The sequence below is a fragment of the Paralichthys olivaceus genome, chromosome 5 (genome assembly GCF_024713975.1).
Source record: "Paralichthys olivaceus isolate ysfri-2021 chromosome 5, ASM2471397v2, whole genome shotgun sequence".
NCBI lineage: Eukaryota > Metazoa > Chordata > Actinopteri > Pleuronectiformes > Paralichthyidae > Paralichthys > Paralichthys olivaceus.
The window spans coordinates 11,290,813-11,317,425 of NC_091097.1; the positions used below are offsets into that span (position 1 = coordinate 11,290,813).

The 26,613-nt window shown below is 43.7% G+C and overlaps 1 protein-coding gene across 1 annotated transcript in view; it reads left to right on the plus strand.

Moving 5' to 3' along the window:
- The window catches only part of adgrl1a (adhesion G protein-coupled receptor L1a), a 135,883-nt gene continuing 109,270 nt past the window's right edge, over positions 1-26,613 (plus strand). The window contains exon 1 of the mRNA XM_069524395.1: positions 1-207. The gene's annotated coding sequence lies outside the window, so the exon portion shown is untranslated. The remainder of the gene's footprint in view (positions 208-26,613) is intronic.

The window sequence follows — 26,613 nt, forward strand, 5'->3', positions numbered from 1 at the left end:
GCCGATGTTGCGGAGACGAGACAGACATCCCGAGAAAACATCTTATTATTTTAATCGATCACGACCTCAGAGGATGAGTAGCACCTTAAGATCTGCCAGAAGTGAAGTGACGAGTGCCTGGTGCTCCAAGGACTTACCACCTAGATCAAGAAGCAGCTGATGTCGATCAAGGAAGAGAAAGGGGAGGCGCACGGAGCGATTGGGGGGGTAGGAGAAGCAAAAGAGAGAGAGAAAAAAAAATGGATGGATAAAAGAAATCTTGATTTTGTCTGAGAGAGTATTGATTTTTTCCTCTGGGTTGGCCATGTGCGCACCAGCCTGTTATTAGTTTAGAAACAAAAAAAAGTGGAATGTGGGGAGTGTGTGTTTGTGTGTGTGTTGCGTAGCTGCAACTGTTTGCATGTGTTGTTCTGTGTGAGTTCATGCAGCCTGAGTGATATGAGGGTGTGTGTGTGTGTGTGTGTGTGTGTGTGTGTGTGTGTGTGTGTGTGTGTGTGTGTGTGTGTGTGTGTGTGTGTGTGTGTGTGTGTGTGTGTGTGTGTGTGTGTGTGTGTGTGTGCGTGTGTGCGTGCGCGCACGCCATGGCTATTGGACTGGTGCTTGGGCCCACGCGCTTTGGAGCCCCTGGCTGGTTGGAGATGTTGGGATTAGAGGGAGATTAGAGCGGTGATTACACAATGTCTTCGCTCTAATGATCCCAACTGTTTGTTCATCTTATCAGCCACTCTGCACTGGATTCCATGACTGCGGCTGATATGAGATAACACGCGGATTACCCCCTCCCTCCATGCAACCCCCCCCCGTACTCCCACCTCCCCGTGCCGCACCAGTCAGACAGTGGAGTGACCCAGGCAGAGTGGGCAAACAAACCCTCAGGGGAGCGGAGAGGGAGACGGACATGTACTGAAGGAAATTCATAGAAGGACAGGGTGACTTCCAGGGCTGACCCCTCGAGTGCACAGAAGCATTAGCCAGAGTGCTCATTGCTCACTGAGACAATACACTGACCCCCCGGAGAGCCCTCGGTCTGCAGTGCAATGTACCCGCACAGCCATAGCATATTATAGAGGGAGCAGTGGGTGGAAGTAGCGATAAGGTGTCCAAAGTACTCTGCTACACTATGTGGTGTAAGTGTACATTTTCTTGCTATTGAGGAGAAGTATGAGGTTATTAGTTTAGTGTGTGTGTGTTTGTGTGTGTGCGCGAATATTTCTTGATAAAAGGAAAAGGCTGGTTTCAGTCAGTGTGGTGGCCTATGAAATAAAGGAGTGCATCAGATGTCGGGTGTGTGTTTTTAATAAAGTAAGGATGCGCAGATTTGTGTGCTTAAGTGTGTTTGCCTAAGTATGACTGTGTGTGTGTGTGTGTGTGTGTGTGTGTGTGCGTGTGCGTGCGTGCACTTCTCTCCATGCATGCATGCCACTCTGATCTCCCCATTACAAGGTCGATTAAGCCACTAATCCCCAAAATACACGCGTCCAACAGCACGACACTGAAAAAAAACCTCTCCCAAGGAAAAAATAGCTGAATCTTTCCTTCCCTGTTGCTCAGAGCTTAAGCCACACACCAGTGTGACGGGCTACAGAGCATGAGCACGGAAATGTGTTTTCCCTCCATAACCACACAGGATTACCATGGACCCTAAACCTCGGAAAAGCAGCTACTTCTACACGACTGTGGCCTCATGAGGGAAAAAAAGTTAATTCACAACTGCAGTGACACAGCAGGAGAGAGTTCTATATATAAAGTATCATTCATGCTAACTCAGATCCAATGATTTTCCAGTAGTAATAGTTTTGTATGGTTGGCAGTTGGAGGAATCACACAGGAAAAAGATAAAAAATGCTGGACATAAGTAAGTCACATGCTTTTCCTCTTCTTTAATAAACTTGCATGTGTGTCTGATGCCTTTCATATCTTTTCCTTATGGCTGAATATTGAAAAACAGTAATTACTATGGCTCTTTACTCCCTGTTGTCTTGCCCTGCTCCCAGGGTGGCGTGCAGCGGAATCTTCATAACCATCAATTAGAGAACTGAGGTTCTGTCTGGGAAATGGCCAGGGGCAGAGGACCAGGGGCCCTCGAAGCCTCCCTGATTCCACCCTCTGCTGCCTAATTTGGCCTGATTCACCTGGAGCGAAGCTTTAGCACTGAAGTCCGGGGGTGCCCAGCGCTCATCATGCTTCATTTTCCATCTCCTCCCTGTGACAGTATAAAGTTGGCTTTATGTGCTGCAGCTGGGATGATACAGACGTTGTACCATTGCAACGGATGACATGTTGTCCTTGTTGGGACGGTCAGAGTAGTTTACTCTAAAACACATTTGTCTGTAGCTTTATGCTGAGCAGATATCGGTGCACACGTGGGGCCTCCATCTCCTCCCTGCCCACTACACACAGTTCATAAAGTCCCCATGTGCAGTAGGACACAGACACATTGCAGTTTCTGTTGAGTGTTCCCGCATATATATTCAGTACAAACACTCAGGTCCCTGTGCAGCTGGTGGTCTTTCTGCTCGCCGGCGGGATATGGATCTGTTCTGTTCTCCAAGCAGCCAGTTAACATGGCTGACCTCTATTTCTGCAGGTTGTGTGCTCTTAGAGATCTCTGTCTGAGAGTCTGTCGCTGGGTGACGTTTATTGCGCCACCAGGAGCTGCCCAGCAGAGCCTCTGTCGTGACCCCAGTCTAATCAGATTGTAATGAATCAGAATTCTTAATTCCTGCACCTAATATGTGCACATTTGCATCCACTGGGAACAATTATTTTGTGATCATCTACCATATCATAGTGATATTAGACAAGATATTAGATCATGATGGCAAAACACAGATTTGCCAGTTTTTTGATACATTAAAATCAACCATATGGATGTTAACAAACCTAATTAGCATCTGGGTTAGTGAGATAATTCAGTAAGAAGCAAAGCAGCACAGACACTTAATTTGTTCTGCTTACTTATGGCCTATGAATGCGTGATTAGCCATGTTAAGGGCACAGGTGATCTATTGTAGCTGTGCAGGCCAATCATTAATAATGCATAGGCATCACCTCTGCTAAAAACCTCATGAACTGGAAAGTGGGAAAATCCACCCGAGGTTCAGACTCATTAAAATGAAATAACTTGTAAATGATCCAACTCCTCTCTAAAAAATACAGAGCAGAATCATCCTTGTTTTAATCTCCGTTATTTAGCAATTTAAATCTGAGGTGACGTTTTTAAATAGAGGGGCTCCTTGACTCAAAGGGCTGGTGTCAACAGTGCTTGATCTCAGCTAAATACCTGGTTTATCCTTGATTATTGTCTAATGTGAAAATAATTAGTGTTCCTCAAAGACGCTACACAAGAGCACAGGGTCCCTTAATTATAATCTCCCAGTCGCATTTGACAACCACAGAAAACATCGTCACGTCAGTGTATCTCCACCATCAAACTCGGAAAGAAACAAGAAAACACACAACGCGTCACACTTAACAGAAAATAAATAAAAAAATTAGGCTCCAAGGAGAAGCATTGTACTTCCCTGACAGATGAGCACATTGTTTCTATTCAGATAGAATTTATCAACACTTTGCTGCATTTTCTTCTTTGTGCTCTCTCAGGAAATCTGCAGAGTCCAGTTGTCACCGGTGGGTGTATGAGTGTGTATGATTTTTGTCATTGCCAAAGGTGTTCTTTTTTTGTAGTGTAATTATGTAGTGCACTTTGCAGAATGCTGCTGCTGCTTCAGGTGACCAATCACTGAGTAATGAGAGACCCAGAGACCTGTAAGAGATTGACTGCAACCCGCGACCCCTTCATCTCATTCAGGTCTTAATCACACTGGTCCCGCAGGATCCCCCATGATGTATGTCTGGGAATGTTTGGGCCTGGTTGACTCAACGGGGCTGTGCGCTCCCCAGACCTCATCCCTCTTTACCCTCCTCGCTGTCCCATTTCTCCTCCCCCGTTCCACGGCCTGATGGAAGTGGAAGGATGGAATTGAAGCCAAGAGCCGAACTGTAGTATACCTGAGGGGCCAAAGTGGCTCTACAAACGGAGAAGTGAAATGGCTCATGAATAGCATTTTAACTTGCGGACAAAGTCTGCAGGTTAAAATGTCAACTTTCAAATGGTCAGGGTCAAACGGAGAATAGGAGAAAGATTCAATGAAACACCTAATGAAAACCGTCAGTATCTGCAGCCACCTAATTAAGTCAGGGCCAGTGTTTAATTGCATTTTCAAAAGCCTTTCATTTGCTTGGTATATTTTCATTTTCTTGAAGAAGCATGGGGGTAGACTGTAAATGCTGTTCCACCCTGTGTCATTTCTTATGTATGATTAATATTCAGCTCTGGCTCCCCTCTGCTTTTAATCATTCTAGTCATTATGAATGTTTGGCCTTGGCACACCCACACATAGAAAACCTCTATGGTCCAGTCAAGTCATTGTGGGATTTCCATTTGACTATCTAATAACCTCATTGTAGATTTGAATTACCACGATAAAGTATGTAACTGTCACTGCTGTCAGCGCGGAGGCCCCTCGAGTGTTCGCGACAGATGTCGTTCATGAAATGAGTTGTTGTGGTCGCCTGCATTATTCAACATAAAAAGTCGGGGTTGGGTTATTTCTTATTGATAATGTGGAGTACACCTGTATATTTAAAATGTAACTTGTAGAGTGTGGAGGAATAAGGAGAGAGAGATATTTTAACAGTTACCGTTAGTGTCCAGGAAAATTAAAAGACAAAATATTTAACAGTTCAGGACCGCAGGCCCCGAACTGTTCAATGAGAGAGGGGTAAAAAAGAGAGTGACAGTGTGATAGAGCGAGCGAGGGAGATGGTGATTGAAAGGTGGAGAGGGGAGGGATGAATAGAGTGTGCTGCAGTGAGCTGGTCCCTCAGGAGCACATTAAGTGAACAGTTCTTTAGTGTGTAGGTGTGTTATGTCCCTTTGTAAAACCTGCCCTTGCTTCTATAGCAACACGCCTCTGTGGCTCAATGCGGTGACGTGTAAACTCGGCTCCGCACACTTTCCGATTGCCGCCATCCTCAAGTGTTCCCACACTCCTTCACCTAACAGGAGTGATAACGCCCCATTTTGTTTGAGCTAATGTCGTCGCTTTCACTCCAATACTGAACGTACACACGCAGGAGCTAATTTGCAAAGTACATTTCCTCGCAGAAATTCACCTGCACATTAATATGGCAACCACTTGAAGAAAAGAAAACCCTCGAAAAACTCTGCATTCTCTCTCCGCATTATGATAAATCGTTTCCCCTCAGGCAGCAGTAGGCTGATTTAAAGGTCTGTTAAGTACTCTATGACCTCTATCGACCTCTATTGGCAACCATCAGGAATTGCAACAACATTAATAGAAGTCATCTCCTCCCACGCACCGAAACCACCCGCCCCATCCCAGCTGCTCCTGCTCCCTCCATCCCCCGGTGGTCTGTAACTGAAACAAACTATGAAGCCATATCTTCTCAAGTGAGATGAATAAGGCGGCTAATTAGACCGGAGATCCAACAGAAATAGCCTGTAAAAAAAAAAAGGTAATACATCACCATGCAAAATTCAAAACACTGCAATAATAATACTGCTGTGTCATTTGCTTTTTTGGCCCATGCACAAGGCTTTTCAGCCTCTGTAGCCAAAATGGTAAAACAAATGTTAAAACACAGCTCGCTTGCTCGCAGCACATATCCTCCATCATTTAACAGGAGCAAGGAGCGCTCCTGCTTCCAGAGTGTACGAGGCGAGCATGGGTTAGTGAGGTTTAAAAGCCAGAGATCATAACACCAGAGGAAATGATCATTGAGTCATTTGTATCGATCAAAAACACATATAACCCTCTCTGTTGATATAGTATGGCTGCACTGTGGGAATAAAACTGCTCGTGTTGCCTCATGAAAATGAGTCACAATCCAGTGTCTCTCATGGAAAGTATGAAGAAACGCTCTCCACCGCCTGCTCAGCTGTGTTGCACTGCGACTAGTTAAACATCAGCTCCACTGTGTGAATTGATCTACAAACTCTCGGAGCGGTGGATGTTTTTTCAGCAGAGCTGTCAAATGAGTTCCGGAGATTTGCCCATTAGACAGCTTGCATGTTTAGCTGCTGTGTGTTTAGTCCCTCCGCCACATGGTCAGCGCTACGCCTCGAATGTGGAATATGACAACATTTTAAGCAATGCATTGTCTCCTCGTGGCAGATGGACAGATTACATATACAAATTCTCTCCTGCGTTCGGCTTATACGCAAACACACATATGCGCACAATGCACAAACATTTATTGAGTTATTTTTTTTGCGCCTGTGCATATTTTCTGAGCTTCAGGCAGGGAGGATTGAGGCGGCGGTGGTTGAGTGAATGAGACTTTGAACAGCAGAGGTTTCTGATAAAGTCACTAAAATCTCCCTAAGCTTCACGTCTACCCCCATAACTTGTCTGCTGGGATTAATTTATAAGCCTCAGTTGTTAGAAAACTATTACAAAGCTCAAGACGACTCCCACTCTTAAATGGCCACATTTGGTGAAGAAGACAAAGTCAGTCGATTCAGTAAACAGCTGTGGAAGATCTCACAAGGACTGGGTCCCATTTGGGCGCTCAACACCTGTTTCCCTTCCCAAAGTGAAATAATTCTTCTGCAAAAACACTGTGTCTCAAAATTAAGAAAATAGCTCACAAGAACAGACCAGGTTTACTTTGAGTCTGCGCTTCCAGGGAAAATAAGCCCGTCGGTGGCATCTGTTATCTGCATACTTGCCAGAACTGTATCACTATTGTCCATATGGTCACTGCCACCCAGAATCAGCACCTTCTTAACTTAGTTTTCCGTAATTGAAAGGGAAAAAAAACAGGTTTCTCCCACTGTAATTGTAAGTGTATTGGATAAACATTACTAGGGAGAGAGTTGATGAGACAGGACAAGCGAGACCCAAAAAGAAAAGACTGGTAATGAAGGAGAAGTGTAAAAAGCAGAGAGAGTACTTATTGAGTGAACTGTGTGTGAAAATTGAGTCTGAAAGCTTTGTCTGTGGCTGGCAGATGAGTTGAGGGAGCTTGTTCGTCATACTAATCTGTTTCCGGGGGCCATGTCACAGCCTGGACATGTAAAAAAACAAAAAAACAACAAAAAAACAGGATACTATTCTGTCATAATGCAGACTTGGTATTCATTGTGTTCCTGTGCCATGTGATGATCAGATGATATGTTCCGCTGCTGTAAGTACAGCTTGTCTTTCCAAACGCACTTTGAAATGAACCCATATATGACATCGCCTCTTAAATGCAGCTCACACACACACATGCACGCAAAGCAAAAGAACACGGTGCACGTGTCTCCTCGCCAGCTCTTCGGGGAGCGCGAAGGGGTCAGGTTCATTTTCTTTGCTTTCAGGGTTAAGTGCTTCTCTTTTGATTCTCTTCTGCTGTAGTTCTGTGACAGCTCCGCCAGCACAGACGTCTCCATTTCCCCTGCTGATTCAGATGGTTTTATCTTATTTTCTTCATTTAGTTAGTCTAGCAGGAAGAGAGTGAGCTACACTGAAACACACACACATTGAAAACGTGATCAAACTCCTTCCTCCCGACAGGTGACGGCGCAATGAAAGGTCTCAGATACATAAGGATATTCTGTGTATAAAGATTTCCTGCAAATTTCATTATTATTGTTATTAATAGCTCGTAGGGAATTTCGGTGCATGTTGGTTCTTTGTCAATTAAGTGTGTAACAATGGAGACAAGCTCACCTCCATTGGCCCTCTCCTGCAAGCACAACCAATCCCCCCCCCCCCCCCCCCCCCCCAGTAATCAATTCTCAATGGTAGACTTCAGTAAGCTCATTAGGCTCTCACTTGGCACAGACTCCATTACGGCAGCATAATTACCACAGCTCTGCCTTCTTCCCCCTCTCTGAAAGAAACACCTTCATTCTGGGCTTTGACAGTGATTATTGTTTTGATACATCACTTGGGAACCGAGTGCTGAAAACATTCTTTCTATCGCGCCATAGAGTATCTACATGTGGTGTGCTGGTATACTTGGATTAGCCACATCTAATACATGCATTACAAATCTTTAATCTGCATCTGCCAGGGGTTTGCAGGCAATATGCACAAGTCTGTTTAAATCTTGTGTTTTTATTTCCCTCCCGTGTCGATTATGTCTTCGCTTGTGTTCACTGCACTTGCCTGATGTGCCTGTCGTGTTCATCAGGCTTTCCACCATGCATCAAGTGCAACAGATATTTATTTGATTTACATATGTTCTGCTGCTACTGCATATGCAATTGTGTCTGGTTGTATGCTCGCATGAAAGCGTGCATTTGTTTCCACTTCCGCAGCTTTTGAGTGTGCCGCGTGCAAACTGTGCATGTGTGAATAAATGTGCAGATGGGATTCAGGCAGCTCGGACAGGGAAGGCTGCAGTGGGAGTAGCAGCCACGCTTTGCCTGTCTTTCCTCACAGGCTGTGCAAAGGAAGTGTAACATGACATGAAGATAATTAAAAAAGTAGATCCATATATATTAAAAACAGCAAAGCCCAGTGAAGGAGGACCGGACCAGGGATCATTAAGATGCTATTCGTAATGTAAACTTAAACTGGGCCTTAGCTAACCACCCTGAAGGCAGAGCCAGCCTCGAAGAGAGCTGATATTTCATTACTCCCGTCTGGAGGGACTGAGTGCACCCCCCGGCCCTGCCCCACCTCCCCAGCTCCCCGGCTTGATCTGTGCCTACCTCACGGAGAGTTGGAGACTCCCTGTGGGAGCGTACCCCATACTGTGCAGCTCCACATTGGACTCTGCTCTAGTAAATGACATTTTCAATCCAGCCCACACATGTAAGAGTGACTCAATAAGCACTTAGCACTTTGGTCTTCTAGATGCTACCTCTCTGAACGTGTGATATTAAATGTTAGACCTACTGCTTGGCAGGAAAAATGCTTCTTATGCAATGCTAAGAATACATCAGTGCATCAAATTGCTACTAGGTAGATTTTATTACTTTCAGCCGTGAAATCACATGAGAGTGGGAGACAGACATGTGCTGAGAATAAGGTGTGACTACTGACATGGTGTGCAAGTAAAGCAAAAGGTGATGTACAGCATGTTGTCAACACATATGTAGCAGCTTGCACAGCTTTTGACACTACAGTCACCTACCATTATCCTTTAAATAGGTTACTTCCCACGGAATGCATCTTTGCTCCTCTTTTGTGTGTGCGCTTCCAGAAGTATACTGTTTACATCGCGGCCCCCCCAACCACCCCGAGAGCACAGGAATTGGCCATGATAACAGCTGTAACAACAGAGTATATGATCTAATAGGAGCCCAGTGGCTCGGAGGTGAATATATTTCTTGAGGGGATGATTAAATGAGAACATTGCAGAGGAGGTGATAGATGAAAAGAGAGATAGAAATGTGCTGGTGAAGGAGTGGGAAGACTGCAGAGAGAGAGTGAGTGAAGGAGAGAGAAAGGCAGAAAGAAGAGAAAATTAGCAGGTGGGAGTAGGAGAGTGAGGTGGACTGAAAGTTATAGACAGACCACGGAGCAGGAGGAGGAGTGTTTGCAGAGCAGAGGGTGCAAGAATAATATCTGTTTCATGACACAGAGCAGGAGATCCTGAATCGTTCCTCACATGAAGGTGTTAGTAACTTCTATCAGAGCTGTGGATCACAAAATAATCCCAAATAACCAAGTCTGTGTCCATTTGACTCTAAAGCAGCTTTCAGACATGATCTGAACTCCAGAGATCATCTGCACTCTCTCCGGATGATGTGCATATGTGAACGCAAATGTCTGAGAGCCTCTGGATTATCTAAGGACCACCACCACCGTCACCACCACACGCCTGTGCTGAGAAGCTCCTGCGGCATTGTGCATGTGTGAAAATCAAAATGGGGTTAAAGTCCATATCTGAGAATGGGCTAATTTTCCTTCCTATTCAGCATGAAGGCAGAGTCACAGCACAGCGGTGACATTTCGTCTGTGTCTTTGTCTGTTGAGCTGTCTTGGAAATTGTCCTGATAGACAAGTGTGTGTTAAAGTGTTCCCTGCATGTTGGTAAACAGGGGCAGTGATTTATACCGGGAAAGGCAGAGAAGGTGAGGTGTGTGTGTGTTACTGTATCATGTGTAAGTGCGCGAGAGAGACGCAGGTGACTTCATCAGTCAGAGAGACGGGTGGGTTCCGTCAGTGTGACGGCCTCGTCAGCGGCCCATATTAAACACATTAAACACTGGGCCGAGCTCCTCATTAATCAGCCCAGAGGGATGACAGCCAGCTCCGCTATCGGCCCCATATATCCACGCATGCCCAGGGCTGTCTGGGCCCCAGGTAATATACCTTTTCTGCAGATAACACAATGATAGATCGACTGCAGCCACTCTGATTGGGGCTTGCTGGTGTAATACCACCTTGTCTGGCTTTATCAGAAGGAGCCCATTGAGCCGTCGTGGCAGATCAGCGTTTTAAGCACTTTGCGATTCAACTGGTTTTTGACTGGGAAGGAGTGTCCCGGTGTTTGTGTCAGCTGATTTAGTGTCGGACCTATGAGTTGAGACAGGTATTTTAAAGGTACCATCCAATCGTCATTGTCACGTCGTTCCACTCTTGGAGAGAATAATGACGCTCTGTATGCAACCTGTCACATTAATTTTAACACCGTTATTAACCCTTCAAAAGACCCTCTACCAGGTGTGATTGATTAATTCTCAGTTTCCTGCGGTTCATGTGATGGGAGGTGTTTCTGGTTGGATATCCTGGGATACCCTGGGATGCCATGTTTTTTTTTTTAGGCAGATACATGAAAACAGCAGAAGTCCTTTTTTACTTACAGAAGTAAATATTCACTTTCATTATCAGGTTTCTCCAAAAGCAATCTCTCTTGTTTTGCATTCTGAATTTAATTGGTTTGTAATTACACTGCCTACCTGAAAGGTGACTTTTAATCACCCTTGGTCAGTAATATTAAGCCTCACTCCTCCCATACACCACACACCAAGCTGATCAGCCACAAATACTGGCACCTCATCCATTATCAACTCTTCTCCCTATTTCCTACCAGCAGACCAATCCTCCCAAAAAAGGATAGAGAGAAATAAAAAAACCTCTTGGAAAGGTGTATGAGGTCGATAGTGAGCAATGTGTAAATCTCACGAATAATTGCTCTAGTTTGTGCTTCAACTTGATTAATGTGGCTTTGTCGAGGGAACACATAATGGTGATAGAGAGCACCGTCTGCGTCCAGAGGTTTGGTCTGCACCACTAGGTGTCTCTCTTCAGATGAGCTAGAGTGCAGGGTTGGAGCTGACGGAGGGGCTGAGAGAGGTCAGACTCAGGGCGGGGAGGAGAGGAGTGGAGAAGAAAGAAGCGAGGGCAACTCCACTGGGTCCTCTGCTTCTCTTTATGCCCCTTGTTTGTACACAGACGTGACTGTATACTCAGCTGCCAGGAGAGACATAAAGGCTTTGGTCCGAGCTGTCCAACTGTGTTTTTCAGAACAATCATTCAGGTGCATTCTTCTCACTTCCCTCAACTCGTCTGTTATGTAAAATGCAGAATAACCGTTGCCTATAAATTCTGCAGAGATACAGTGTTCCCTACACTCCTGAAGCCAGTGAATGAAATGTCATGTATTCATTTACCCGACAAGTACTTTGTATTTGTTATTTCTCTTCCTTTTTCACCTCTCTGGGCCTTTTGTTCTGCCAACTGCACATTCTGTTTCCCTTCTGGTTTTGCCAAGATATGCTGCTCTGCATTTCCATTCCTTTGTCCTCCCTCCTCTTCAAGAGGAACGCACATATTTCCTCCATGCGCTTTATTGTCTGCTCTACTGTTCCCTCGTATCTGCTGCAATCCTGCGCTACAGAGGTTATATTACTTTGTACTGGAAGGGTCAGAAGGGCAGCCGCGTGTTCGCCGAACTGACAGCTTATCTCGGCAACAGCGTGAGACTAGAATCCAGCGAATCCCACTGAAACATGTTAGAGCTCAGTGAAATACTTGAGTAGAGAGTGAAAACAAAGGCAGGGAAATATCCGTGGGCTTTCTGTCCTGTCTTCAGGGACGTGCAGAGGATTTTAGGGGAGCAGGGGCTCAGATTCACATAAAGCAATTTTTGCGAATAAATAAATATATATAATATATGGATTGTTAGAGGGATATAAAAAAGGATGTGTTCAAACCAGCTTATGGCTGAGGTTGGCTGGAACTGCTTGTAAAATTCGGTAGCCACCTGTATGACGCTTCTCCAGATTAAGCTGCTTGTCTGAAGCATCCTGTTGAGTATAGATTTTGTAGTAACGACGAGATGATTCACTTAAAACACACACACACACACAAGCAATGACGTCGATGACCAGATGAGATCTTGGTGATCTTGTCATCGTACAGTATCTCTGCAGCATCAAATTAGAGCTATTTTTGGGCAGTTATTTCACTTTTATTATATGCGCCCTGGAAAAAAATTACAGAGGTCCAGACCTCGTGGACACGGGGCCGGTTTAGCCACATATCTGATGTCTGCCTCAAAGCTACTCATCATGTAAGTGTTGCGTCCGCACAGCGCTGGATGCTGGCAGGAAACAAGGAGGGAGGGAGGGCAGAGGGCATCTCTGAGGGGCACCAATCTCCTGACCTGACGTTTTTATTTAAAACAAAAATATTTATTGGCTGTGTGCTCATTTTGAAAAGAATAAAAAGGCACGTTTTTTGAGGAGGTGTTCAAGCGCTCTTCGACTTTTGTCTATGCATGTGCCAGCACCTCTTCTGCATATTTCAACACAAACATCATTTTATTCCTTCTGGTCTGTTTTTCCACATGACAGTACTCAGGCCCCTCATCGATGATTCTTTAGAGAGTGAGAATGTGACCAGTGGAAGGTCACGGTGCCACAGCCTGATTGTACTGCTGCTGTGCTGTGGATTAGACATTGGACCCAGTTTAATTACTTCCATTTACTTACCTCACTTTCATTGCCGCCATTATCACCGACACACCACGCAGAGCAAGGGAGGCAGGGGAAGATGAGAATTGAGGCGACGCGTAATGGGACATTCGAAATCTTACTTCACCTCATGCACGGAGTCGCAGAGAGAGGAGAGAGGATGTGGAGGAAAGTAAAATAGCTCCAGTCCACAGAAAACTGGAATTTCTTTGGTTGTTTGTGTTATTTCATGCACACGTTTTTTTGACTCTCTTTTTCATGTTTGCACAGAGCTGGGAGCTGTGCAGTCAGTTCCTCTCCCCAGCTTGTAATCAGCAGGCATGTCAGTAAACACTGTTAATAGGGGTGGACACTCTCTCCCGTCTCACCCAAGACCCCTGCAGTCGCTAATTGGGATAAATGCAACTTCATGCTTCATTTAGCCTCACCCTCTCTATTCCACTCTGTCTCTTCCCTTCCCGTTCTCTTCCTCCTCCGATGCCTCTACTCTAACCTCATGTTCCCCTCCACTCTGTCTTCTGTTGCTCTCTTCGCTCCTTCTCCTCCGCGCTTGTTAATGGCTTCCTGGCTCATTGATGCCCCAGATGTTTTTTATAATCAAAACACGGGAAACGGCAGAGTGGACACGACGCCGTCTCTTCCGCTGCGGTTGATTGAAATGAGCTGTTTGTTGCGTTTAACATCGGCACAAGACAAACAAACCCTGCATTATATAATGAATCAGATGAGATACTGTCAGCAACTGCAAATACAAATCACTTTTTTCTTTAATTGGTGTAAACTGCCTTGCGACAAAGATGCATCAAACCCAAACTTCCTGCATATATGCATACTTCATGTACCTCAGAGTAAAGAAATAACTAGTTGATTTGATATAGTTCATTATGATTTATTGTTTCGTTGCTGCCTTCCACCCATGCTCTGCTTATATATGATGGTGGTAATGTATTCATGGGTCTTGCTGCACCATCATTGCTTTTGTGATGTAATCTCTTTTCCCCTGGCTAGGACCCCACCTGTGGGAGAAGTAGAGAGAGCTGTAAGTGCTTGTGTGATGTAAAATGCCTAATTTGGGGGGTGATTGATGGTTTAATATTGCAGCCTGCAACCTTGCTGCCCCCACCCACCCAATGAAGCTGCAGGCAGGCACGAAACCCAGCACTGTGTGTGTATAATGTCACTTTCTATTCTCGCATTCAAACCCGGCCTCTGGAATTAAACCAATTCTGAGTTTGTTTTGGTGTGTGTATGCGCTTGTGTGTGTGTGTATGTGTGCGCGCATTGTGGGCGCACTGGAGCATTTCTACTATCGTGGCCCAGCTAAAATCCACTTAGATATATTGACTGTGGTCTAGAGTCAGTGGTCAGTTATTGCAGCCATTTCTATTTTCTTCATTTTAACCAATCTTCCCTCATCTCTCCTGTCTCCTCTGTTTTCCTTGAGACACAGAGCGAGTTCTCAGTGTCGGTCATTACCGCTCCCTTAATGTCATAACTACTCTCAACGCTTACCCCTCGTTGTCTTCCTGTTTGTCTCCCTGTTTACTTCTCTTCACATGTAGTTTTCAAGATTTTCATGCAAATGTGTGAAGTGAGAATCTGATCTGGCTTTGGTATTTGTTGAAATAGCAAAACGGGTCTTTGGCCTGACGATGTTAAAGCAGAGAGGTTGAGGTGGATGTCTGGGTCAACATTGTTGCTTTGTTTTAATCACAAAATTTCTGTGCTCTTCACCGATTCAATTTTGTCTCTTTTGTCTACATTGTTGACAGAACTGGTAGCAATGTCATTCTGCAGATATGGACCCTGAATCAGAAGCCACTCAAAGGTAATTTTGTAAGGCTACATCATATTTAATTCTGTAGTGCAGAGGAGTTGTTGAGCTGTTTTTGCGTATTGGATGGATGCGTCTAAACCATTTAGACTTGCAGATGGACGATGCATATCCACTTTCCCCCACTCTCCAGAAATGAATCTGAATTATCCTGGATATGACTGCTTCCATTTTGCAATAATTCATTAAAACAGAAGAAATTTACACTTTAACGAACATCAGTGTGATAAGAACTGCCAAAAATTACAGAAACACTCTTTTTGAAAAATGTATTTGGCGTTTACTTTGACTTTTTAGTTTGGTCCATGCCTCATCCACTAACATGGAGGAGGTGGCAATTAAGATGCTTTGTCTTCATTTTTTGGGAGCTGACATGTTGTCCATCTTAATACTGTAAATACTGTAAAGCTTTGAACTTTCTTTTTAGTTAGTTCCGGTTGTTGTAACAAAACTTTTTTTGAAACCCAAAGAACGATGCAGTGAAAGTTTGGTGAAACAAATGTATTCATGTTACCTTACACCTGGGAGAAGTGTTCCAAACAGTTCCACAGTGAGATTTATAGATTTTATAATTGGTTCAGCACCATATGTTGCTGTGTAATACCAAGACCCAGGTTTAACTACTGAAATCAGGTTGAGGACACAAGTAGTGGGATCAACGAGCTGGTAAAGGTGAAGACCCACAACAAGACGTCTGCTGCGAACCGAATGAATCTGTTTTGAAGATGCTGTGAGACAGCAGGCAGCTCAGAATTGTCTTTCATCGCGAGTACGAGTGAAGGTTAAATGTTAAACTTCATCCAAAAAAGGGGCCGTCTCTGCCTGGAGTGATTTGTCAAAAACTGACAAATGAGGAAGGCCAGGAAGTCTTATCTGTAGCCGACGTGGAAGAATATCCGTGCAGGAGAAAATAATTGTTTCTGGGTTTCCTTTTTATGTGTGACCCTTGCCACCCAAAACAAAACAAAGTGCTGCTACTCCCAGAGAAAATGGTGGTGTGCTCATTTGTTCAGTGCTTGCAAACAGGCAAAGTTTTCCAAAGCCTTGAGTGTTGACGCGTCACAAATGAGATGCCAAAGGCAGTGATGCATGATTGGATCTTTATGTTAATCAGATCATGTAAGAATCTGGTCGTTGGATGAGTCTTAAAGCCTCTTGCATTAGTTGATGGTCGTTCGGATCGCCTTTAAATTTCCCCACAGGTTTCTGTTTCTGTGCCACGACTGGCTGACCTCCCTCAATCAATGTGTAGATAGATGCTATCTGAGGGCTGGATGGAGGAATGATTATCAGTAGCCGTTTCTAAGGTAAGACAAAGTGCTTTTAAATCCTTCTGGATGTGTTCATTATCACGTTGATGTTGTTGATCTGTATTCTATACAGTTCTCAGCGGGGAAATGAATCATGCCGTTATGCCTGTGAGTCATTTAGCTGTGCAGAAACTATGGTGTCATTATGTTGATATTTTGTTTACTATTAGCCACAAGGAACAACTGCTCACAGTGATATGTATAACACCAGCCAGTCTGGACAAGTGCTAAGAAATACGCTGAGGATACTTTTTCTGACTTTGAAATGTGCATGCACTCTCTCACACACACACACACACACACACACACACACACACACACACACACACACACACACACACACACAAACACACACACACACACACACACACCAACATGCATGCGTGTGGACAGTCTCAAATGGTTGTTGTGCTAATATGTTTTTAATGTCTTTGGGAAGCAGTCGACATCTCTAATTTGTTTTTGTCTAAGCTGTGTGCTTATGTGGATGGGGGACATCAAAGCAGCAAAAATAGCATTTCTCATTAACCAGCCTTTCCCTCTCATTTATTTTCTTCGTTCTCACTTGCCAGTTTGTCCACATGAGTGTTTTTTTTAGGCGCAGCTTGTGAAGTTGCGGGGACGAGTTGCCGGAGAAAAGATAATGGGCCGATTCTCGGTGTACATGCACCGCGTCTTATATTTGGTCCTCAGCAGGCCTTCATCAGGAACCCATCATCATTTGAACCAAGCCGGTGTCAAATCAAGTTGCATAATGGTAATAAAAAGCCAGTTTAGTTGTTCACAGTGACAGTTCCAAGCTCTTATGAATAATGTTTGAGATGAAACAGGCAAAAAAAAAAACAATTTACAGCAAGTGTTTTGATAAATGAGGTCTGATTTTAATGACAAAAGAAACAACCAAGGTTTTTACTAAGTTCGTATACATCACAGACTTCTGTGGGCATTTTAAAAGAGACACAACTTTTTTACATCAACGTAAAGTACCTCTGTTAATGCATTTAAATAAGAAAAAGTGCGCTGATGAACTTTATTTAAAAACAAAATTGCATGTAAACAATACACCATTATATTTTTGTGCGGATCCAGATTAAGGGGCAGATCCTGGAGTCTTTTTCTACTTTTTTGAACATTTTCACATTTTGCACGTGAATAATTTATGGATCTTGATTTTAAAAAACTTCAGGGATATTTAGGGAACTGAGTTCTGTTTATGTGAAATCAACTTGATTTAATTTAAGGGGAATGTCGGGCGCTGGTGGAGGACTGAGTGCTCGACTGAGTGTCATCTGGCTTTGCTTTATTTAATGAATAAATCTGTGTTTGTGAGTGAATACATTAAGATCTTTGTAATGGCCCCATAATGTGGGGTTCCAATGAACTTATTTATGGCTTTATGGGTTAATTTAGCCACTTCAGTTTCATTATTATATTATCAAGAAAACTCAAGCTGCTTTAACATATATCTCTCATTAACATAACACCCTGTAAATTAAAAGCAGTGTAAGCGGTGATTGCTTAAGGTGCGATCCGTCCTTCCCAACTCTTTGAATTTTGCTTCTGCTACACAAAACCACACAATAAAAATGTTTTCTCATACAAACAATTATTTGAGGAGAAAGCTGCATTTGACTGATGTAGAGATGAATAGTGTCTCACCTCCATGTGCTATATAGTGTAATATTCAGCTCCTTATATCAAGTTTCATATCACCTATTCTATTTATTCCCCATTCGTCTTGTGCACACCCTGCAGCACAGCGATGGAGGCGTGAGTCTAACCCACAGAATTTGTCACACCATCAAGAGACTCAACCAGATTCACACATTTTATAAAAAAAAAAGTCCCCTGCGCAGCTTTACATTTTAATCAGACCTGTAAGCTTGTTGTAAACTGGAAGGACATCAGATTTCCTCTGCAACTAGTTTAGATAGAACCCCTTCTGAAATATTTATAATATAAGTAAGAGTGATAATCATTATAAGAATTATTATAAGCTTTATTTGCATTGTACTTTTCTTACTTAAGTTAGAAAGTGCTTCAAAAGGAGATAAGACATCAATCAAATTACAAAATAAAAAACATACATAAAAAAAATTAAGAGGGGCTTTAAAATAAGCAACAGATGAAGCATTTCTAATCTCACTTTATGAATAAAGAATACATGCAAATATTTACTAGTTTAAATAATGTGAAGCTGCTGGATTGAAGAACAGTTTAGTATTCTGCTCGTCACTGATTCAGCCTGCGTGTGATCAGTACGGTCAAATGTTGCTGCTGGAAAATAGTCAGTTCCAAAAGATCTGTTTTTGGCCAAAATTTCTGCATTGGATTGGTTTTGGTTTCTATAGTAATGACCGCAGAGTACGCCATCCGTTCAATGGTGCCAGTTGATTTTCATTTTAATGACTATTCGGTGTGTTTGTGTTATTTCAACATCTCCTCCCCCTGATATTCTTGCACTTGAGCACAAAATGTTAATTTTAATCATATAGCTAACACAGCTTTGTCCTGTCTAATTATTTGAGTGAGCAGGTTACAATCAGTTGTGATGTGATTTTAAAACATCAGTGCGAGATGAGGAGCCTCACAATGATGCTGAAACAGAACAGGATAATCATCCTCAGCCATAACAGAATACATTATTCTTAGCCACTTCATGTTGCTGTGGAAACTGTTTAAGAGTCAGTAGATCTGCCAAGGGTGTGCGGATAAACATGTCATTGTGTGTCTGTGTGTGTGTGGCTTGGCATTCTATGTGTTTTATCAATTGAAATGTTGCACTCTGTGGCAAAGTTGCCTGTTTGATGTTTGAACTTGAACTCATTGTGGATCAGAATGAAAGATAAATAGTATAGGAAAGAGACGGATGATGGGGGTGGGAGGGCAGGGTCTGGATCAGAGAGAGAGGGAGTGAAATGAAGAAAGCTAGATAGAGAGAAAGAATGATATGTATATATAGATCTTTATGTGGGCGTGTATAAAATTCCCCTCTCCATGAGGTGCGAGGCTCTATTAATGAAAGTGTGAGCGAGTGTGTGGTCATGGATTTAGGACGGACACACACATAGACACATACTGTGCTCTCTCTCCAGGCTCATATCATTACCTATCATTACACCCCCCATTTGGCATCAGCCGGCCGGATCGATCATGGCCGATAACTCTGTCTCACTCCAGGCCAGCCTATCTATCTCTATCTCGCCCTCCTCTCATATTCTCTCTTTTTCACACCATATCTACTTTCTCCCGCCTCAACCCCCTCAACTCTCTGCATGCCTACAAACTGTATCACTTTCAAAATTACTTAAATCATCCGCCTACCCGATTCTCCTTTGCTTTTTAGCTTCGCTCTCTCCAAAAGTATCTCTTCATCTCCCGTCGACCAAATCTCGCTATCTAACACTCACTAATCTCCCGCTGATTCCCCTCTACGTTCTGTGCCACATTTACCCCAACTCGCATCCCTTGCTTTTATCACTGTGACGAGCATATCAATCACCTCGCATTTCCATTTGTCGCTGACCTGCATTTCAGCTTCACTATAATACGCCTCTTTTTCCACGGCAGCCTTTCATCTTTCAGTCTCTGTCACCCATCTTGCTCTCACTCATGCAGCCCAGTCACACCAGCTGTGTTTTTGCTCATGACTCACGGTCGCTTCCTCTTTCCTTTACTCTCTTCTCGTCCTCTTCGCGCTCCTCCTCCTCCTCCTCTTTTAACTCTGCATCCCCCTCCTCTCCTCCCCTGTAGAGAGTAAGTGGTGCTTACATTAAGACTTCAAAGCTCAAGGCTGGGCTCAGCAGTCACTTGGAAAAGTTGTGAGTTTCATGTGTGCGCCCGTGCGTACTGTCTGTGTGTAAAAATGCGAGAAAGCGAGTGACAGACAGATGAGACGAACACTTGAAGAACAGAAAAAGCCAAAACCAAATCTCATTCATGTTGATCTGATTTGATAGCATGGCCTGAAATGGAGGAGAGTGATCAGCTGCTTTTCGTCTCCTTCCTCCCCCTTTACTCGCGTCTCTTGATGTAATGATGATCTTGCTTGTGTATGTTCCACATTGATTCTAATTCAATTTGGATGGAACAAGTCTTTCAGACAATTGTCTGCAGCGAGTGCCCCAGATGGATTTTTAGCTTCTTCTGCCGGCATTAGAGATTAGTGGGAGGAAGGCCACATTGGACAGAAACGAGCAACAATCAATTTCTCAATAATTCCATATTTACACATTCTCATGTAAAGAGAGTAATTAAGAAGCCAGACAAAGAAGGGGAGTGTAGCACATTGAATTGCAGAGAGTGGAGCACCTCCCTCTCCTGGGAGAAAAAACGGTGTTGCAGGAAGAAAAGAATTCAGCATTGCCACAACATGGTGAGTCTGTGCTTTTTATTGATGTATTAGTTAACTTACCTGCTCTTCTGTCACTCTTCCTCTCTGTTGCATGAAACAGGTAGCTTTTAATAACCGCAGAATATATAGTAAATAATTGTATTGTTTATAAGGTTACATTATGACTATGTGCATTATTGTCCAATAAATGTATTGATCATTTTAGAATTTTTTTTTAATGATTGTTTTACTTTCTTTTCATTCATAAACTTTTTCTCAAATATGCACAAAGAAATTAATGATAGAAACAAACACATCAACAGTTCATAAGGACTACAATGCCGTAAGAAACCAAAATAAAGCTCTGGTTATAAAAACACACATTTTTTCCTCGAACATAAGCCAGTCACTGCAGAGTCGGAGCCTCGGCTGTGGTTTTATTTGAATGCGTTGTCACACACAAGCCTTGTACAGTATATTCGCTTTGACAAAGTCTGTTTTCATGCCCACTGTTGTAACATGGTTGCCACAGGGTACTAAGTGAGTGTGTGTATGCCTTTGTGCGATTGTGCATGGGCGTGTTAATGTGCATTTGCGCCCGTCCTCAGGCGTATCTCAATGCTGCACTTGTCTCACGTCAAAACAGTGGTGACTTGCCAGGCATGAACTGTGTGGTAAGCGGAGATTAGTGTAAGTGGCTGTGAGCGGCGTGGTCATATAAGGCACCCTGAAGGAGCATGGGCCTAAAGTGTAGCACGACTGGCCCCTTGATATCGGTGGCCTTCTGTGATGGCTATTGTTTCTTGGCTTGAGATGTTCTCTGGAGGCTGCGCTATAAGCCCCAGACTCGCTCCCTGCAGGCCGTCTCACTGACAGCAGATCAGGCTACATCAGTATGTGTGAGAGGTACAACGGGATCTGAGGGATGGATCCTATTTCAGCTGATACAGCACACTGGGAGGTGGTATCCAGAGTCTCAAACTTACTTTGTGCACCTCTCTGTATATATCTATCTCTGTATTTTTTTCTATCCGGACACGTGTGTGTGTGTGTGTGTGGCGAATTTCATGAGATTTAAGTGGGTTTTAGAAAAAGACAGCGGAGAAAGATGGTTGAGACAATGTGTGTGTGTGTTTGTGCGTGAGAGAGAGAGAGATGGAAAATATGTTTGCCCTGTTCACACCGATCTGTTTGTGTGGGAGTGCATTAACATCTATGTGGGCTGGAAGGGAGGCTGAATATGCAAAACAGTTGGAACAAAAGCTAATAACTCTGGAGCTGCTGTGCAGAAAGATGGGACATTTCCTTGACTGTTGTGGAAGCCAAACAGACTTTGTTTGGAGGAGGAACACAGGTTTCTGTCATTCTTTGAGTCGTGGAGAGAGCTCACAGGGAGAGATTGGCAGTCTCAATGGCAAACTGACAGTGAATCTGAAACTACTATAGCCTTCGCACATTTGTATTCCTCCTCTTTCATAAGAGTTCATCTGCGTCCCGTAGAATAAGCTCAAGTGAGGCCAAAGATAATGCAAAATTGTCGCACCAAAAACCTGATTAAACCGCTTTTAAATCCAAGCATGTATCACAAGAACATTGGGGGAACAAGGTCAAATGGAATGAAGGTGATAGCGCTAATAGTTGGAAGGAATGTGAGGAGTGTGCGATGAAATTTGAAGGCGTGGATTATTAATTCAAGGCACCAAATTAAGTCATTTGAGGGTACAAGTGACTAAATTGGTGGATTGAAAAAAGTATGTTGAGTGCAGAAATTAATAATGTGAGGGGATGATTTGTTCTGTGAGGGCACACTGTGCTAATGTGAGGGAACAATTCACCTCAGAATCTGCCGTGCTCCTTACAAAGCAGTGCATCCTGTCATAGAATTTTTTTTCCCAGTGTCACTTCTGAAATACCTTTGTTATGACTAAAATATTTCCTCAGTCATCCAGCTGAGGAATGTGAAAGCCACCGATGCCATCTTTATATCAGCGTGAGCTAAAAATGTCAGGGTTATCTTCTTTTTCCGAGACGCTGTTTGCGAACGCTAATCTTTGCATCTGTGTGCTCATGTTTGCAAGGGTACATACTGCTAGGTGTAATAATGTGCAGGAGTGTGTGTGCGAGTCTGTGTGCATGTGTGCCTCCTTTTATTTCAGTATAGTGGAAGGTTGCTGGCAGTAAAGGGATTTGAAATGTGTGATTTTGAACTTCTTCATGTTAGAAGTCAGTTTGATCAATGTCTGCTGCAGCTCTCGCTTGCTTTGGGGCACAGTGAACCACTGATAGATGAATTCCTCGGTGTGAGTCCATGCAGTGATGTGTAGGTGTACAGTGAGGGGAAAAAAAGAGAACAAAAGCAAATCACAGTCTAAATGTGGATGTGTGTTCATGCAGACATACCATGAAATCTACATATCATATCATTTTGGTATGGAAAAGGTGTGGGTGTTGTGCATGTGTGAGCTCCTGCATCCGTCTGTGTGCAGCGTTCCCTGATTGAATCATATATTCAAAGCCCCTAATTAGTATCGTCTTACATGTAAGCCTGTAGCAGCTAACAAAGACACCAATGGGTCTCTGGATTTTATCAGCCAGTCCAGCCACAGAGTCGGGCTGGCAGTCAGGCCTCAGTGCCCAGCCTGGCTCTGGAGCCTAGCAGCCTGCAAAGGAACCCATGTGCATAAAACCTTTTAGAGCTCCAGCAATCCGATTAAGGCGGCTCTTTTCTTTTCTGCTGCCTCTGTTGATGCTGAGATAAGTGTTCTAGTGGGCTCCTCAGATCAACTCTAAAAGCACTATTTCATTAAACCAAGAACTCAAATTTCTGAGTGGATCATTTTGGTTTTTCTCCGTACGTTTTGTGGAGGTGATGTGCGCCGGAGAGGCTTGCGTAAATGCGCAGACGTAGACGTACGGCATCAGCCGTCAAGATGTGAAATAATGATGCTGATAAAAGGCGGTGAAGCTGACAGAGTGAGTGGTGCTTGATGAATAGGTACAAGAAAGATAGGTTTTCTGTCTTTTTTACACTTTTGATATGCAGAAACGGATGGGAATTATGAGTCTGTGTATGCCTGCTCTGCGTGTGTGTTTATGGTTGTGCGGTTTCTCAAAGACAGGTACAACTTGAAAAGCCTCCATATTTATCTCCAAGTGTTTTGGCAGAGCGTCAGTGGGATGATGGATGATGTCTTCATCGGTGGCCAATTCTCTGAAGTTGTGGTTTGAGCGCTGGACTGAAAAACAAGATTACATTTAATGGACATTCACTCCCATCCAGAATTAACTGCAGGCTAAACACATACACCTGCACATAACATGGCGTCCAACAAACCAATTCAGTGTCCAGTGTATTTAAAGAAACACACAGATACATAAAACTACTCACAATTTAGTGTTAAGTGAATGCTGCTGTTACGGGATAATGAAGAGCATATACTGAGCTGCCAGATAAAGAGAATAGAATGTATTTATTATTCAGTTGCAGCGGTTTAAAATGAATAAATATGCAGATGTTTAGCAGTAAAACCTTTGTGAATTAGACACAGAATATTTTTTTTATTGCTGACAAATGATGATCTCATTGTGACATTGTTTTGAGCAGAAGTAGGAAAAATGTGTCTTGAATATTAATTTGCTCTTTAAGGAGGACATTTCTCTTGCGATGTTGGGACACGAGGAACATGGAATTCTAATTTATAATAAGAATTCATAATGAAACTGTTCATTTTCTTTTAGTCTAACTGGTGTCTTACCATTTTGATACCGGCTTCTAAGCAATGACGTCTTGAGTGCGGTTTGGTTTAGAAAAATGATCATTACTGAGCTCTGAATATAAGTGTAAACAATTTGAAATCGTATAATTTAGCTCAGGCAATGCTTTTTTAATTCTTTCTCATTTCATTTCCCATTGCAGGTTTATCAATGATTACACATAAATGTTTCTTTAAGTGCGAAAATGAGCATTGACTCCCAAACTAATAGGGTTACAAGCCAGTTTAGACACTAATATGCAGAGCCAGTTGTGGCTCCCTATCTCCATCAGAGGGTGACCTTTAGCACGGCCTGCTCCTGTATAGTTTTCCTCGGAGTGTGAGGATGTGGGCAGAGCTTGGCTATATACAGTGGGAGTACTCAGTAGGATCAATAGCTCTCTCTAAAGCTGTTCCCAGACACTCCTGCAGTACCCGGGGTGGCCTTTGTGACACAGAGATAAAGAGAAAACACTCCCCAGGCTGTTAGTGTCGGCCCATCTCCTCCTGTCCCTGCTTTCTCTCCTCCTCCTCCTCCTCAATCTGCACAGAGGAAGGTGGATAAATCAAACTCGCATGACAGAGGGGGAAGTATTGTTAATATTTTCATGATCCACAACAATATTGTCTTAACTTAACCTTTGCTTTAAGGCGGGGAAAGAAATCCCCCCCATCCATCCACGCTGGGCTCTGCTGAGACAGCTGAAAGAGCTGGAGGGCGGGGTCCATGTATATTTACTAACTCTCCGTTCCATCCATCAAAAGACACAGCATGCTGGCTCCACCTGTCTGTCAGTGTCCTCTCGCATTCGCCGTCCACTTCCTCTTTCCCGGCCGCTCCATGGTCCTCTACACTTGATATGTGCATGTTTAAGGGGAGCACCGTCCTCTTCCAGCCTCTTTTCCGCCTTTGGTCTTTTGTTGCTGACTCCAATCTTCCACCTCTTTTCCTCCTCTCTTTCTTGTCCGATTCCAGTGTGCATTCCCCAGTGCCCCTGGAACAGTACTAGTGTGTAGTAGTGTGCTGTCCAAGCGGGTTAGAGAGGGTAATTTGTGCCTCTGAGGGTACTGTGGGGCTTGGATCTAGTTTTAGAAGGTGTGCTGACAGTCAGCAACGAACTGATCACACCAAAGTCAGACAGATCCGTAAGATGTGTAAAATCCTGGTGGGAAGAGTGCAAGTGTAAATGAGTTAAGGAGAGTGTGCAGAGAAAGGAGTGATTGTAGTTTTATCCTCACAGCCAGAGTCGACAGAGATGTCACTTTCCACCCAAGGCCATGCTAGTGTTTGAGCTGAAGTCCATTTGCACCTGACACAAAAGGAGAGCAGGCTTTCTGCCTGAATCCACATGTGTGCGGGATAAATGGCCTTCTCTTGGTGTTCTGTGCATGTTGGTGCAGTATGAGCATATTTTGAAAAATCTGATCTGATGGAGCCTGCAGGGAAACGAATTTGTCCGAGCTAAGAGCTTAGTTTTCCACACAACTTCCACAAACCGCACTCATCGAACAACGCACTGTTACACCCAAAAACAAAAGGAGTTGGAGCTGAAGTTGGGAGTGGCGTAGACAAGCATCTGGTATAGAAGCGGTTTTAATATGTTAGCCTGTCTCCCTGCTGGCCTCCCCTCCCCCTTTCAGGGACGGCACTAATGCCATTAAGTGTGGGACAGATCTGTTCCATGTCTGCAGGCCTGCCAGTCTACTGGTCTGCCCCGAGACCACTCTCCATCTAATCCTATCCTCTCTCTCCCTCTATCCTCCGTCTCCCCTCCACGCCAGAGACAGGAAGAGGCGGCTGGGAGAAAAAAAATCTAATAAATAAATGAGAGGATGCAAGAGGAAAAAAATATATAAATTAAGTTCTCCGTTCTCGTAAATCATGTTGCCAACTTCCAGTAGACAGGAGGGAGGAGCTTCAGAGATAGAGAGAGGGACTCCATAGCAGGATACGGCAGCGAGCGAGAGAGAGGGATATTGTGAGAGGGGGAGAAAGAGGGAGAGAGTGCGGGAAGCGTTTCTGTTCCACCCTCAACTAGGCTCGGCTCTGGAGACTCGGCGGCGAGGTGTTTTTAATTGATTTTTGATTAGATAGACATGAGGAGGAGGGGTTGTCCATTAGCATGAGGGGAATGAACCTCTGAGACGAAGAGAGTGAGAGAGGAAGGCACAGAAAGGAGGAGGGGGGGTAGAATTGTCAAAGACGCTGTGGAGCAAATGACAAGTAAACACACGCATATGAATATTTACACCGATGATCGAACATTTTCCCTTAATTCAAATTGCTTTGCAGCTTAATTGACTAAATTATACCTTATTAAGGTTTTCACCGATAAAGACGCATTCATGGAGACAGACTCAGGACACATTCACAGAGCAGAATTTAAACCAGGATTGTCCTGAAAGTCCAGACAATGTCAGTTTTTTCTTCTTCTCTG